Raw genomic sequence first — 14356 nt, forward strand, 5'->3', positions numbered from 1 at the left:
GGCACCCATGGGGCCATAACTGCCTGGAGCATTATATGGGGCATCTATGGGGCCATAACTGCATGGAGCATTATATGGGGCATCTGTGGGGCCATAACTGCCGGGAGCATTATATGGGGCATCTATGGGACCATAACTGCATGGAGCATTATATGGGGCATCTATGGAGCCATAAATAACTGCATGGAGCGTTATATGGGGCATCTATGGGGCCATAACTGCATGGAGCATTATATGGGGCATCTATGGGGCCATAACTGCCTGGAGCATTACATGGGGCATCTATGGGGCCATAACTGCATGGAGCATTATATGGGGCATCTATGGAGCCATAAAGAACTGCATGGAGCATTATATGGGGCATCTATGGGGCCATAACTGCATGAAGCATTATATGGGGCATTATATGGGGCATCTATGGAGCCTGCATATGGGCATGGCATGGAGCCATAAAGAACTGCATGGAGCATTATATGGGCATATTTGTATATAGAGCATCTTATGGGGCCATTATGAACTGTATGGAGCATTATATGGGGCCTATTTTGTATGGAGCATCTTATGGGGCCATAATGAACAGTATGGAGCATTATATGGGGCTCCTGATTCAATATGGATATTCAAAAACACTTAACCTACTGATGTCTCAATTAATTTTACTTTTAGTGGTATCTATTTTTATTTTTGACATTTACCGGTAGCTGCTGCATTTTCCACCCTAGGCTTATACTCGAGTCAATAAGTTTTCCCAGTTTTTTGTTGCAAAATTAGGGGGGTCGGCTTATACTCGGGTCGGTTTATACTCGAGTATATACGGTATATTAGAATATAAGGGCAGTGACTTCTATTTTGTTAATAACCAACTTTCCAAGCTTGGTCTTTACTATAAGAGCACATTTAGCATGGCCTACCCATGGACGTACAACCACCGATCGGCTACATAGAATCGTATCGGCACTTGTTTACACAGGCCAACCACACCTCTATATGCACAGTGCATCAAATTAGTGGACTCGTTCTGTGCGCACAGAATGTTGTTGCTTCCAGAAGGACATGTCCATTTTAAACAGGACCATGTGCTACCAAGAACAATGATTTTTAAGCAAGCTTGAAAACCAATCATTGGTGTTTTTTTCTGATTAGTTGAGTGATTGCCGGTTTGACAGGCCATTTATCAGGAACGGAGCGTTCCTTGGAATATTCATTCTGATAATCGGCCAGTGTAAATGTATCGCAGACTGCGCTTACAAGCAGCGGAAGTTTAGCGCCATACATTTTGCCAAAAAAACATTACAGAACCAGAACCGAAATCCAAATGTGGATTATTTTTATTCATATTCCAGTTATAGATTGTTTATTCTCTAATCAATAACCACATGAATTATATAGCAATTCTATGAAGATGGCATGGAAGCCCATAGCCCACTAACATACATGTATTACCATTATATTAGAACACCTATATATGCTACAAAATGTTTCCACATTACATGCTTGGAAATCTTTCTTGTTTTGTTGGAATATTACAATGATCTTATCAAAGTAAACAGCTCCAATCCTAATCCTGCCCCCTCCTTTTCGCTTTTATTACCCCGAGATAACTCAAATCCTTTTGATAGATCTGCTTCTAAATCCCTTAATTCCTTATACAAAAGGAAAGACATTTGTTCTATTTTCCAGCACTGAAATCTGTGAGTGAGTGTGATCTCTACTCACCTACTATTTGTGGAGTCTGATTACCTCATAACATTTTGTGATTTTTATTGCAACTTATCCCAGAAATTGGTTCATAAACACAAAAATGAAATATTACATGGAATGTATTTCTATGAAGTTGTGACTAAGCTCAGAGAGTTGGGTTGTGTACTGCACAAAGATTTACAACACTTCAAAGACTTATGAACTTTGTGAGTTGGTATTTCAACATGAAATAAACATATACCGTAAGTTTGACTTAAAAGTAATTCCCTGCCTTTTAACACAACGTCATATTTTGAAGTCCAACATTCTGTATAGATTAATGACTTAATATAACTTTATAGCGATCAGTGCTTAGTTTATCTGATAGCTGCATAGACTTAGTGTTAAATAATACAAATCTGCATTTGCCACTACATGGATTTTAGGGGATTCCTGCATACTGATTAATGATTGATTTATATTGTAGAAGCAGTATTCAGTAAGCTCCTAAGCTTTCCCTATTGGAGGCAGAGGGTATAATTTAAAGGGATTGTCCATTTTCGAAAAACTTTCTGCTATAAACTGTTGTAGATATTAAAACAAAGTGTATTGGACCCAATGCTAGCTCCCGTCACTGTCCTGGTCTCTTTTGTAGTGCTGAAATTACATTGACAACACTGCAGACAATCACTGAGCTAAGGAGCTCTGTCTATGTGGACAGCATGAACTGCTGAGCTCACTGATTGGTTACAAAGCTGTCATTGAGACATCAGTGCTACAAACTATAGAGCTCAGTACAGCAGCAAACATAGCATTGGACCAAGCGAGGGTAAGTGGTACACATTTTTGTTATAATCGCCACAGTTTATAGCATAATGTCTGTTGACAGGGTACAACCCCTTTCACTGTGTGTCTGGGCAGATTGAAAATTCACAGATTTTATTTCAATACAATAGCTGTGGGTGAGATTTTATGAAATGATTTCACATCCACACCTTCTCAATTTAGGCAATGGATATTCGTTGTGAATTTGACCCCTTTTTGCACAGGGTAAAATGTTTGGTATACAGTAGATGCATCATGTGCTCAGTATAAGATGCAGTGATATTTGCAGTTTAATCTGATATTACAGCTGCAAATTTTATGTTTAATTTCTGCTACAAAAATTCGGTAGTAAATACAGTATGTTACGTGTAAACATTCCACAAGAAAGTAAACGCACAAAACTTAGATCCTATTCAGTAAAAACAAGAACATGAAGGTACTTAAAGTAACCTGACACATGCTGCCCAATCCGTGGGCACCATATTTTAGGCACTGGTTGTATGATTTCGGCTATGCATGTTTTACTCTGAAACATTGCTGCATTTTAGAGAAAAATATAATTTTAATAGCTGCCAGGGACTGAGCTGCACTGTGTCATACAAGTGGGTCCCCAGCGGCTTCTCCCCGTTCGCTTGTAAGTGCCAGAGGACGGAAGCCGTGGATGAGCTGCTGCTCCATTACGCCCTGGTAGAGTACAAGAAAATCATGTCCCAGTCCATATGTATTGTGCATTACACTCACTTTGCTGTCTCCACAGCTTCGGTTCCAGGAACACATCAGGAGACACCCGATTGATTTAACAAGTTCAATTTTACTGGACAGTTCAAGTACATCAGTCTTTAACACACAGTATCGGGCACAGCACGTTTCTCCACTTTCTTCAATAACACAGTACATTTCCTTACGTTCAACTCGGACTATCCCTACACTTGATCGTCCTGTCAGCCCCAGGGATTGCCTTGCTGGCGCCGCAGTATTACAGAGATCCGCTTTGTTTCCCTCATGTGGTTCCACATCCATCTTCCTCTGTACAGAAGGGGTTAAGGTGCTCTCCCTAGCAACTTTATCGACCAGTAGGCTCTGGACGTTGCAGTAATGTTCTCAGGGAGTCTTGTAAAGCTTCATACCACCGTAACAATCTGTAAACACCGTGCTTCTAGCCCACTGCACTTTGAACTGTCACCAACAAACACTCCCCAATCGGTAAGTGATTTACTTTTCTATCAACTCTAGCTACCCCCCAATATGGGCTAATCCCAAGTGTCAACTACATCCTATAATATACTAACTTATGTCTTTTCCTATACTTTCCCTATACCTGAGCTGAGTCACCTTAGGCAGTACTACTATACATTACTACTCATGACATTCCTAAAACAGCATACCATAGTTGACACTTCACATATCACATTAGGTGTACAAAAACGCATGACATTATTCACTTTGTGCGATTGTTGTCTTCAGGGGCAGGAACACAGCAGTCACTCTCCAAACCGTTACATTCCTCCCCTCTTTGAACATGTTTGTCCTTGGCCATTTAGGGACCTAAAATACAGCAATGCAAACCCCAAACACAAAAAAATACACTTCCACTTAAAATTAACATTTCTTTCTAACAGGGATATAAAAGTGTCCCTTTGCCGGTCAGCACTGTCCCCAGTCCCAATCGGTAGGGACCCCAGAAACTAGAGTTTAAGTTCTTGTAAAACAATAGCCCTCAGGCCCATACAACAGCTGCCCAACACTCCCTGGACACAGTCCAGTTTCTTCAACCCGGTTGGGACATCAGGTTGTTCATTTTTCTCATGAGTCCGCATGACCCCGGTCCCACTGGTTTGGGACCCCGACATAGAGTGTCCAAGTACTTTCAACTAGAGGCCCATTGCCAACACATCAAGATCTCCAGCAGTCCAGGAGCACAATTCATAAAGCACTGACCCAGCTCGCACATCGGGTCGTCTATCTAATAAATAAATAATAATAATCTTTATTTTTATATAGCGCTAAAATATTCCGCAGCACTTTACAGGTTGCACACATTATCATCGCTGTCCCCGTTGGGGCTCAAAATCTAAATTCCCTATCAGTATGTCTTTGGAATGTGGGAGGAAACCGGAGTACCCGAAGGAAGGAAACACGGAGAGAACACACAAACTCATACAAACTCTTTGCAGATGTTGTCCTTGGTGGGATTTGAACCCTTTTGTGAACAGTAGTCCCTTTAATTTGCACAATGCTTCCCTCGTGTCAGACTTGCAGTCCCATGGGGCAAAGTTCATGGAAAAACAAGGAGAACAATCCATGGGGAGATGGAACAGAGTCAATGGGGCAGTGTGCACAGTCCATAGGGGCAAAAAGGTTTTGGAACCCATTCACAGTCCCTCAATCCAGCAGGGGTGCACAAAACAAACTGGGAGGGGGACACAAAAAGCACTTTGGCGATCCTTAGATGGGGATCCCTGGTCAACATAGGGCCTTCTGCCGGCTGGAATGCAGAACAGTTCCTCTTTTTCTGTTTAATTGCAATGCAGGTCAAGTCTGAACCATCCCCTTCACAGTCGCCATGAGTTACAGCTGCCACCTTTATACCCAGGTTTCCCAGATGCTTTAGTGCTGGCCGGAGAGGATGTTCTGGCTGGAGCCAGACTGTCCGCAGGTTTCAGAGGAGTAGGATTCTGGTGTAGGGGCTCTGGACGTTATGACCCTCAGCAGAGGTGTAGCCACAGCCTTAGGGAGCTCGTCTTCCAGACATGCCACATGAGGGTCCTCCTCTTGAGGAATCAGAGTGACCCCCACTGCGGGGTGCGCTGGTAGCACAGAGGACCGACGTTTATATAGACCCAATGCACAGTCCTGGCTCTTGGATAAAACCAAACCCCCCCTAGGGCTGAAATACTGGATATGCCCCCGGGACATCCAGTCACAGACCTCGCTGCCTGTGAGATGCTCCAGCTGGGCTCTCACCCACCTCTGCTGCGTTTTCTCTTTTTTTCTTTCGATCACCCCTGCTATCCATTTAGGTTCCTCAGAGTCCGAGGTTGGGGTTTCCCTTATGTTCATAACAGGTTGGGGCTTAGGAATAGTGGGCTGAGGTGGACTCATTGTTATAATCTGTTTTGTTTTTTGACCATCCGCCATCTTGCTGTGGTTTTCTGGGTGCTGGCCTTTTTCCCTGGTGCTGGGTTGTCTTAGGTCAGGTGATTGTATCACCCTTTATTACCCAGAACCTGCCTCCCATTCCTTACTGCATGTAGAAAAGCCACAGAGACACCATCACGTGTTTCTCAACGCAAGCAATGAATAGCCAGGTCTTTCACCGGGAAGGAACAACCACGGGAAGGGCAGCATCCAAGAAAGGTAAACCACCTATGCCAAAACATGGTATCCATCCACAGACAGCTGTTTCGGGGTATTTGCCCCTCATCAGTGTGGAGTAGGAAACTGGCTATTAGGAGCAGTGCCTAGTGAAAAGACTATAAACATAAGGATGAATGACCTCAGGGAGATCAAAACATCCAACACCGCGGAGACACCATCACGTGTTTCTCAACGCAGTGATCCGATCCAGAACACTGCCCCCTTCCCTAAAGGGAAATATGCAAATGCATGTAGAAAAGCCGCGGAGACACCATCACGTGTTTCTCAATGCAAGCAATGAATAGCCAGGTCTTTCACCGGGAAGGAACAAACACGGGAAGGGCAGCATCCAATAAAGGAAAACCACCATCCATCCATCACCAAATCGAGCAAAATCACCAAATTTTTCGATTTGAAAAAGTGTTTTCGAGAAAAACACGTTAACGTTTTTCATACTGATTACACAGAGACACGTTTACTTACGATCAGTCAGCTATTCCAGGACCATAGAGTGATCCCTCCTCGGGCTCATAAAATTCCTGCAGAGCTGCTCTCTTTTCTGCAATGAGATATGTCTCGAAAGGAGTCAGATGAATGCAGCTCTGAGTGACCTAAACGAGCCTCGTCCCGAGTGTGCGCGTACATCTCTGCTTGCTGTCTAATAGTCATTCCCATCACACCCATCACTTTAAGAATTGGCATAAATCCCTCATGAAAGATAATTATTGGCAAAAACGTAGCTATGTTAACAATCTTTGCACCCAAATGAAGGTGTTTCAAAGCAAAAGTCCAAATGAGTGAGTTGATTGATTCGATGATATTTTGCGTTTTTGCTCTAACACAACGTTCCAGAAAATCATCCTATGACAGCTCTTCATAAATTAATAACAAAAGACTGACTGTCACTTCCAAACAGAAAACTGGTGCGTACAGGTGAAAACTAAGAGTAGCCATCTCTATACATAATCTCTATACACCTCTTACTGCAAAGGGATTGGAGGTAATAAAGCCAATTTATGAAAATCTAAAAAATAAATAAAGTTTCACTCTGTAGTGTTATAGCATCTAAACATGAAATATATGAAATTTGAATTGCATTACTGCTCTAGATAATAAGGAAAAAATGGAGTTGCTTAGCACATAATTTTATCAATTCATGCATGCCCAGCAGCCAACGACAAGGAACCTATCTAATGTGAATCCATTCCAAGGCTAAGGACTAGGAATGGATCCTACCTACCCATAACTGCAGGCTTCAGACTAGGAGAGGATTCAAATTAGATAGGTTCCCGGTAACTGGGAATTGCCTTGTCGCTGGCTGCTGGGTATGCATGATATGGCTAAATTATGTGATAAGCATCTCCATTTTTTCTTATTATCTGAGGCAGTAATGTGTTGTGAATTCCGTTCTCGGGGTCCCTCCTGTGGTCGTGAATGGTACTTTGGTGAGTTCTGTCCTTGGACACCCTCTGGTGGCTTTGAGTGGAACTGCTGATCTTTGAGGTTGGCTTTCTCAGCTGCCCTCGCTTATTGCTTCTGCTGGCTTCCCTATTTAACTCTGCCCAGGTCGTTAGTTCATGCCAGCTGTCAATGTCTCAGTACTGGTTCAGATCTCTCTTGGATTTCTCAGATGACCTGTCTACTCCAGCAGAAGCTAAGTCCCTGCTAGTTCATTTGCTGTTTATTGGTTTTTGAATATATTTCTCAGTACCTGCTATGTTTCTAGTCCAGCTTGCTATTATGATATTTCCTTGCTAGCTGGAAGCTCTGGGGGTGCAGAGCTGCACCTCCACACCGTGAGTCGGTGTGGAGGTCTTTTTGCACACTCTGCGTGGTTTTTGTAGTTTTTTAATACTGACCGCATAGTTCCCTTTCCTATCCTCTGTCTATCTAGAGAAGATTCGGCCTCCTTTGCTAAAATCTGTTTCATTCCTGTGTTTGTTACTTCCCTCTTAACTCACAGTCAATATTTGTGGGGGGCTACCTTTACTTTGGGAAATTTCTCTGAGGCAAGGTAGGCTGCTATTTCTATCTTTAGGGGTAGTTAGCTCTTAGGCTGTGAAGAGGCGTCTAGGGAGAGTTAGGCACGCTCCACGGCTATTTCTAGTGTTTGTGATAGGATTAGGGATTGCGGTCAGTAGAGTTTCCACCTCCTCAGAGCTTGTCCCAGGTTTTCGGTTTTAACCACCAGGTCATTTCGGGTGCTCCTAACCACCAGGTCCATAACAGTAATGCAATTCAAAATTTAAACATTTTAAATTATTATTATTATTATTTATAATTATAGCGCCATTTATTCCATGGCACTTTACATGTGAGGAGGGGTATACATAATAAAAACAGGTACAATAATCTTAAACAATACAAGTCACAGCTGGTACAGGAGGAGCGAGGACCCTGCCCGCGAGGGCTCACAATCTACAAGGGATGGGTGAGGATACAGTAGGTGAGGGTAGAGCTGGTTGTGCAGTGGTTTGGTCAATCGGTGGTTACTGCAGGTTGTAGGCTTGCCGGAAGAGGTAGGTCTTCAGGTTCTTTTTGAAGGTTTCGATGGTAGGTGAAAGTCTGATATGTTGTGGATGCTACAGGTATATGTTTACATGCTATAGCACTACGGAATGTAACTTTATTTGTTAGCTTTTCATAAATTGGCTTTATTACCTCCAATACCTTCACAGCAAGAGGTGATTTATTGTGATGGAAGGTTGCGAGCGTATCTTCAACTTCGGCTTTATGTCACTTGCAACAGCTCACTTTACCCGGTGGGCAGTTGTCATGTTGCGGTTTATCATCGGTGGAACTTTTATGATAGTACGTGGCTCATATTTCTGTCCTCATTTCCTCGACAGAGTTTGCATGTCTGCGGCAGTGGTGTATCTAAGGGGGGGGGGCAGCTGGGGCATGTGCCCCGGGCACAGCTGGCAGGGGGGCGCAGTCGGGCCACCTAATGCAGCGGTCCGCAGTGTCTCCCCTGGCAGCTGCACTCTGCCGCCCCCCCCGGACTGGGAGTCAGCTGTTCTTTGTGCCGACTGTCAAGCTGACAGCCGGCACAGAGAACTGCAGCGTGCCGGCTCCCAGTATTCAATTGTACTCGTATCTTAGACACAAGTACAATTGAAGATCTGACTGCAGGGCAGCGTCTAAACTGGAGTTGATTTCTTGAGGGGGAGGAGTCGATTGCAGGAAGCTGCTGGTGGAGAAGAGAAGCCGGAAATTAGGAGCTGCAGCATGGAGCCATGCGAAGAGAGGACCAAGAGGCTGCAGCATGGAGCCGTGTGAGGAGAGGAGCTGCACCATGGTGGACCCAGGGTACAAGGGAATGAGGACGCAGAACTCGGTGTGAGGCTCTCAGGATGTAATTTGGAAAGGGGCTGATGAGACGCTGTGTGGGGAATGGGGGGATGATGAGACGCTGTGTGGGAATGGGGAGATGATGAGACACTGTGTGGGGAATGGGGGATGATGAGGAGCTGTGTGGGGAATAGGGGAATGATGAGGAGCTGTCTGGGAAATGGGGGCTGATGAGACGCTGTGTGGGGAATGGGGAGATGATGAGGAGCTGTGTGGGGAATGGGGGATGATGAGGAGCTGTGTGGGGAATGGGGGCTGATGAGACGCTGTGTGTGGGAATGGGGAGTGTCATGAATCCCCAATGGCTAGGGATAGCACAGGATAAGCAAAGTATAATAAATATCGGACGAGCTCTAGGGTGATGGAACCTGGGCTGACCGCTGCCCTACGCCTGACAAACGCAACTAGAGATAGCCAGGGAGCGTGCCTACGTTGGTTCTAGACGCCACGCACCAGCCTAAGAGCTAACTAGTACTGCAGAGAAAACAAAGACCTCACTTGCCTCCAGAGGAATTAACCCCAAAGATATAGTTGCCCCCCACATGTATTGACGGTGAAATGAGAGGAAGGCACATACATAGAGATGATGTATATAGCTTTAGCAAATAGAGGCCCGCTGAAAACTAGAAAGCAGAATGACACAAAAGGGGACTGAGCGGTCAGCAAAAAACCCTAACCAAAAAAACCATCCTGAGATTACAAGAACCCATGTGCCAACTCATGGCACATGGGGAGAACCTCAGTCCACTAAAGCAACCAGCTAACAAAGAGACATTCTAAGCAAGCTGGACAAAAAACCAAACAACTGAAAATCAGCACTTAGCTTATCCTGAAAGATCTGGGAGCAGGTAGGCAGGAACCAAACAGAGCACATCTGAACACATTGCTAGCCGGCAAGGGAAATGACAGAGAGGCCAGGTAAAATAGGAAACACCCAGCCTCTGATGGACAGATGGAAACCAAAGGCCGCAACCCACCAAAGTCACCCAGTACCAGCAGTAACCACCAGAGGGAGCCCGCAAACAGAATCCACAACAGTACCCCCCCCTTGAGGAGGGGTCACCGAACCCTCACGAGAACCCCCAGGGCGATCAGGGTGAGCTCTATGGAAGGCGCGGACCAAATCAGTCGCATGAACATCGGAGGCGACCACCCAGGAATTGTCCTCCTGACCATAACCCTTCCACTTAACCAAATACTGGAGTTTGCGTCTGGAAACACGAGAATCCAAGATCTTTTCAACAACATACTCCAATTCTCCCTCCACCAGCACCGGAGCAGGAGGCTCGACCGAAGGAACAACAGGCACCTCATACCTCCGCAACAACGACCGATGGAACACATTATGAATGGCGAACGATGCTGGGAGATCCAAACGGAAAGATACAGGGTTAAGAATCTCTGAGATCCTATAAGGACCGATGAACCGAGGCTTGAACTTAGGAGAAGAGACCTTCATAGGGACAAAACGAGAAGACAACCACACCAAGTCCCCAACAAGAAGTCGGGGACCCACGCGGCGACGGCGATTAGCAAACTGCTGAGTCTTCTCCTGAGATAACTTCAAATTGTCCACCACCTGATTCCAAATGTGATGTAGCCTGTCCACCACCACGTCCACTCCAGGACAATCCGAAGACTCCACCTGACCAGAGGAAAAACGAGGATGAAACCCCGAATTACAAAAAAAAGGAGAGACCAACGTGGCCGAACTAGCCCGATTATTAAGAGCAAATTCGGCCAGTGGCAAAAAAGCAACCCAGTCATCCTGATCAGCAGAAATAAAACACCTCAAATAAGTTTCCAAGGTCTGATTAGTTCGCTCCGTCTGGCCATTCGTCTGAGGATGGAATGCAGACGAGAAAGACAAATCAATGCCCATCTTGGCACAAAACGTCCGCCAAAATCTAGACACAAACTGGGATCCCCTGTCAGAAACGATATTCTCCGGAATCCCATGCAAACGAACCACGTTCTGAAAAAACAAAGGAACCAACTCAGAGGAGGAGGGCAACTTAGGCAAGGGCACCAAATGAACCATCTTAGAAAAGCGGTCACACACAACCCAGATAACGGACATTTTCTGTGAAACCGGGAGATCAGAAATAAAATCCATGGAAATGTGCGTCCAAGGCCTCTTCGGGATGGGCAAGGATAACAACAACCCACTAGCCCGTGAACAGCAAGGCTTAGCTCGAGCACACACTTCACAAGACTGCACAAAGGTACGCACATCCCTAGACAAGGAAGGCCACCAAAAAGACCTGGCCACCAAGTCTCTTGTACCAAATATTCCAGGATGACCAGCCAACACAGAAGAATGGACCTCGGAGATGACTCTACTGGTCCAATCATCCGGAACAAACAGTCTTTCTGGTGGACATCGATCCGGTTTATCCACCTGAAACTCCTGCAATGCGCGTCGCAAGTCTGGGGATACGGTGGACAATATTACTCCATCCCTAAGGATACCAGCAGGCCCAGTGTCTCCAGGAGAGTCAGGCACAAAACTCCTGGAAAGAGCATCTGCCTTCACATTCTTTGAACCTGGCAGGTATGAAACCACGAAATTGAAACGAGAAAAAAATAACGACCAACGAGCCTGTCTAGGATTCAAACGCCTGGCAGACTCAAGGTAAATGAGATTCTTGTGATCAGTCAAGACCACCACGCGATGTTTAGCACCCTCAAGCCAATGACGCCACTCCTCAAATGCCCACTTCATGGCCAAAAGCTCACGATTACCCACATCATAATTGCGCTCGGCGGGCGAGAATTTTCTAGAGAAGAAAGCACATGGCTTCATCACCGAGCCATTAGAACTTCTCTGTGACAAAACCGCCCCCGCTCCAATCTCGGAAGCATCAACCTCCACCTGGAAAGGAAGTGAAACATCTGGTTGACACAACACAGGAGCAGAAGAAAACCGGCGCTTAAGTTCCCGAAAGGCCTCCACGGCCGCAGGAGACCAATCAGCAACATCAGCACCCTTTTTAGTCAAATCAGTCAAAGGTTTAACAATACTGGAAAAATTAGCAATGAACCGACGATAAAAATTAGCAAAGCCCAAGAACTTCTGAAGGCTCTTAACAGATGTAGGTTGTGTCCAGTCACAAATAGCCTGAACCTTAACGGGATCCATCTCAATAGTAGAAGGAGAAAAAATGTACCCCAAAAAAGAAATCTTCTGGACTCCGAAGAGACACTTTGAGCCCTTCACAAACAGAGAATTGGCCCGCAAAACCTGAAACACCTTCCTGACCTGTAGAACATGAGACTCCCAGTCATCAGAAAACACCAAAATATCATCCAAATACACAATCATAAACTTATCCAGATATTCACGGAAAATATTGTGCATAAAGGACTGAAAGACTGACGGAGCATTGGAGAGTCCAAAAGGCATTACCAAATACTCAAAATGGCCCTCAGGCGTATTAAATGCGGTTTTCCACTCATCACCCTGTCTTATCCGGACCAGATTATACGCACCACGAAGATCTATTTTAGTGAACCACCTAGCCCCCTTAATGCGAGCAAACAAATCAGTAAATAATGGCAATGGATACTGGTATTTGACTGTAATCTTATTCAGAAGGCGATAATCTATACAAGGCCTCAGGGAACCATCTTTTTTTGCCACGAAAAAAAAACCTGCTCCCAGAGGGGACGAAGATGGACGAATATGTCCCTTTTCCAAGGACTCCTTAATATAATTCCGCATAGCAGTATGCTCTGGCAGTGACAGATTAAATAAACGACCCTTAGGGAACTTACTGCCAGGAATCAATTCTATAGCACAGTCACACTCTCTATGAGGAGGGAGCGAATTGAGCTTAGGCTCCTCAAAAACATCCCTATAATCCGACAAAAACGCAGGGATCTCCGAAGGAGTAGATGAAGCTATAGAAATCGGAGGTGCATCATCATGAACCCCGTGACATCCCCAGCTTAGCACAGACATTGTTTTCCAGTCCAGGACAGGATTATGAGTTTGTAACCATGGCAGACCAAGCACTAGTACATCATGTAAATTATACAGTACAAGGAAGCGAATCACCTCCTGATGAACGGGAGTCATGCGCATGGTCACTTGTGTCCAATACTGCGGTTTATTCATAGCCAATGGTGTAGAATCAATTCCTTTCAGAGGAATAGGAACTTCCAGAGGCTCTAGACTAAAACCGCAGCGTTTAGCAAATGACCAATCCATAAGACTCAGGGCAGCGCCTGAATCCACATAGGCATCGACGGAAATGGAAGACAGTGAAAAAATCAGAGTCACAGACAAAATGAACTTAGACTGCAGAGTATCAATGGCAAAAGATTTATCAACCCTTTTTGTGCGTTTAGAGCATGCTGATATAACATGAGCTGAATCACCACAATAAAAACACAACCCATTTTTCCGCCTATAATTTTGCCGTTCACTTCTGGACTGAATTCTATCACATTGCATAGTCTCAGGTGCCTGTTCAGAAGACACCGCCAACTGGTGCACGGGTTTGCGCTCCCGTAAACGCCGATCAATCTGAATGGCCATAGCCATAGACTCATTCAGACCTGTAGGCGCAGGGAACCCCACCATAATATCCTTAATGGCCTCAGAAAGACCATTTCTGAAGTTTGCAGCCAGGGCGCACTCATTCCACTGAGTAAGCACCGACCATTTCCGAAATTTCTGACAATATATTTCCGCTTCATCATGCCCCTGAGAGAGGGCCAATAAAGCCTTTTCAGCCTGAATCTCTAGGTTAGGTTCCTCATAGAGCAATCCCAATGCCAGAAAAAACGCATCCACACTGAGCAATGCAGGATCCCCTGGTGCCAATGCAAATGCCCAATTCTGAGGGTCGCCCCGTAGGAACGATATAACAATCTTGACCTGTTGAGCAGGGTCTCCAGAGGAGCGAGATTTCAAAGAGAGAAACAATTTACAATTGTTCCTGAAATTCAGGAAGGTAGATCTATCTCCAGAAAAAAACTCTGGAATAGGAATTCTAGGTTCAGACATGGGAGTGTGAACAACGAAATCCTGTATGTTTTGAACCTTTGCCGCGAGATTACTCAGGCTGGAAGCCAAACTCTGGACATCCATGATAAACAGCTAAGATCAGAGCCATTCAAGGGTTAAGAGGAGGTA

The sequence above is a fragment of the Ranitomeya variabilis genome, chromosome 1, assembly GCF_051348905.1.
Source record: "Ranitomeya variabilis isolate aRanVar5 chromosome 1, aRanVar5.hap1, whole genome shotgun sequence".
NCBI lineage: Eukaryota > Metazoa > Chordata > Amphibia > Anura > Dendrobatidae > Ranitomeya > Ranitomeya variabilis.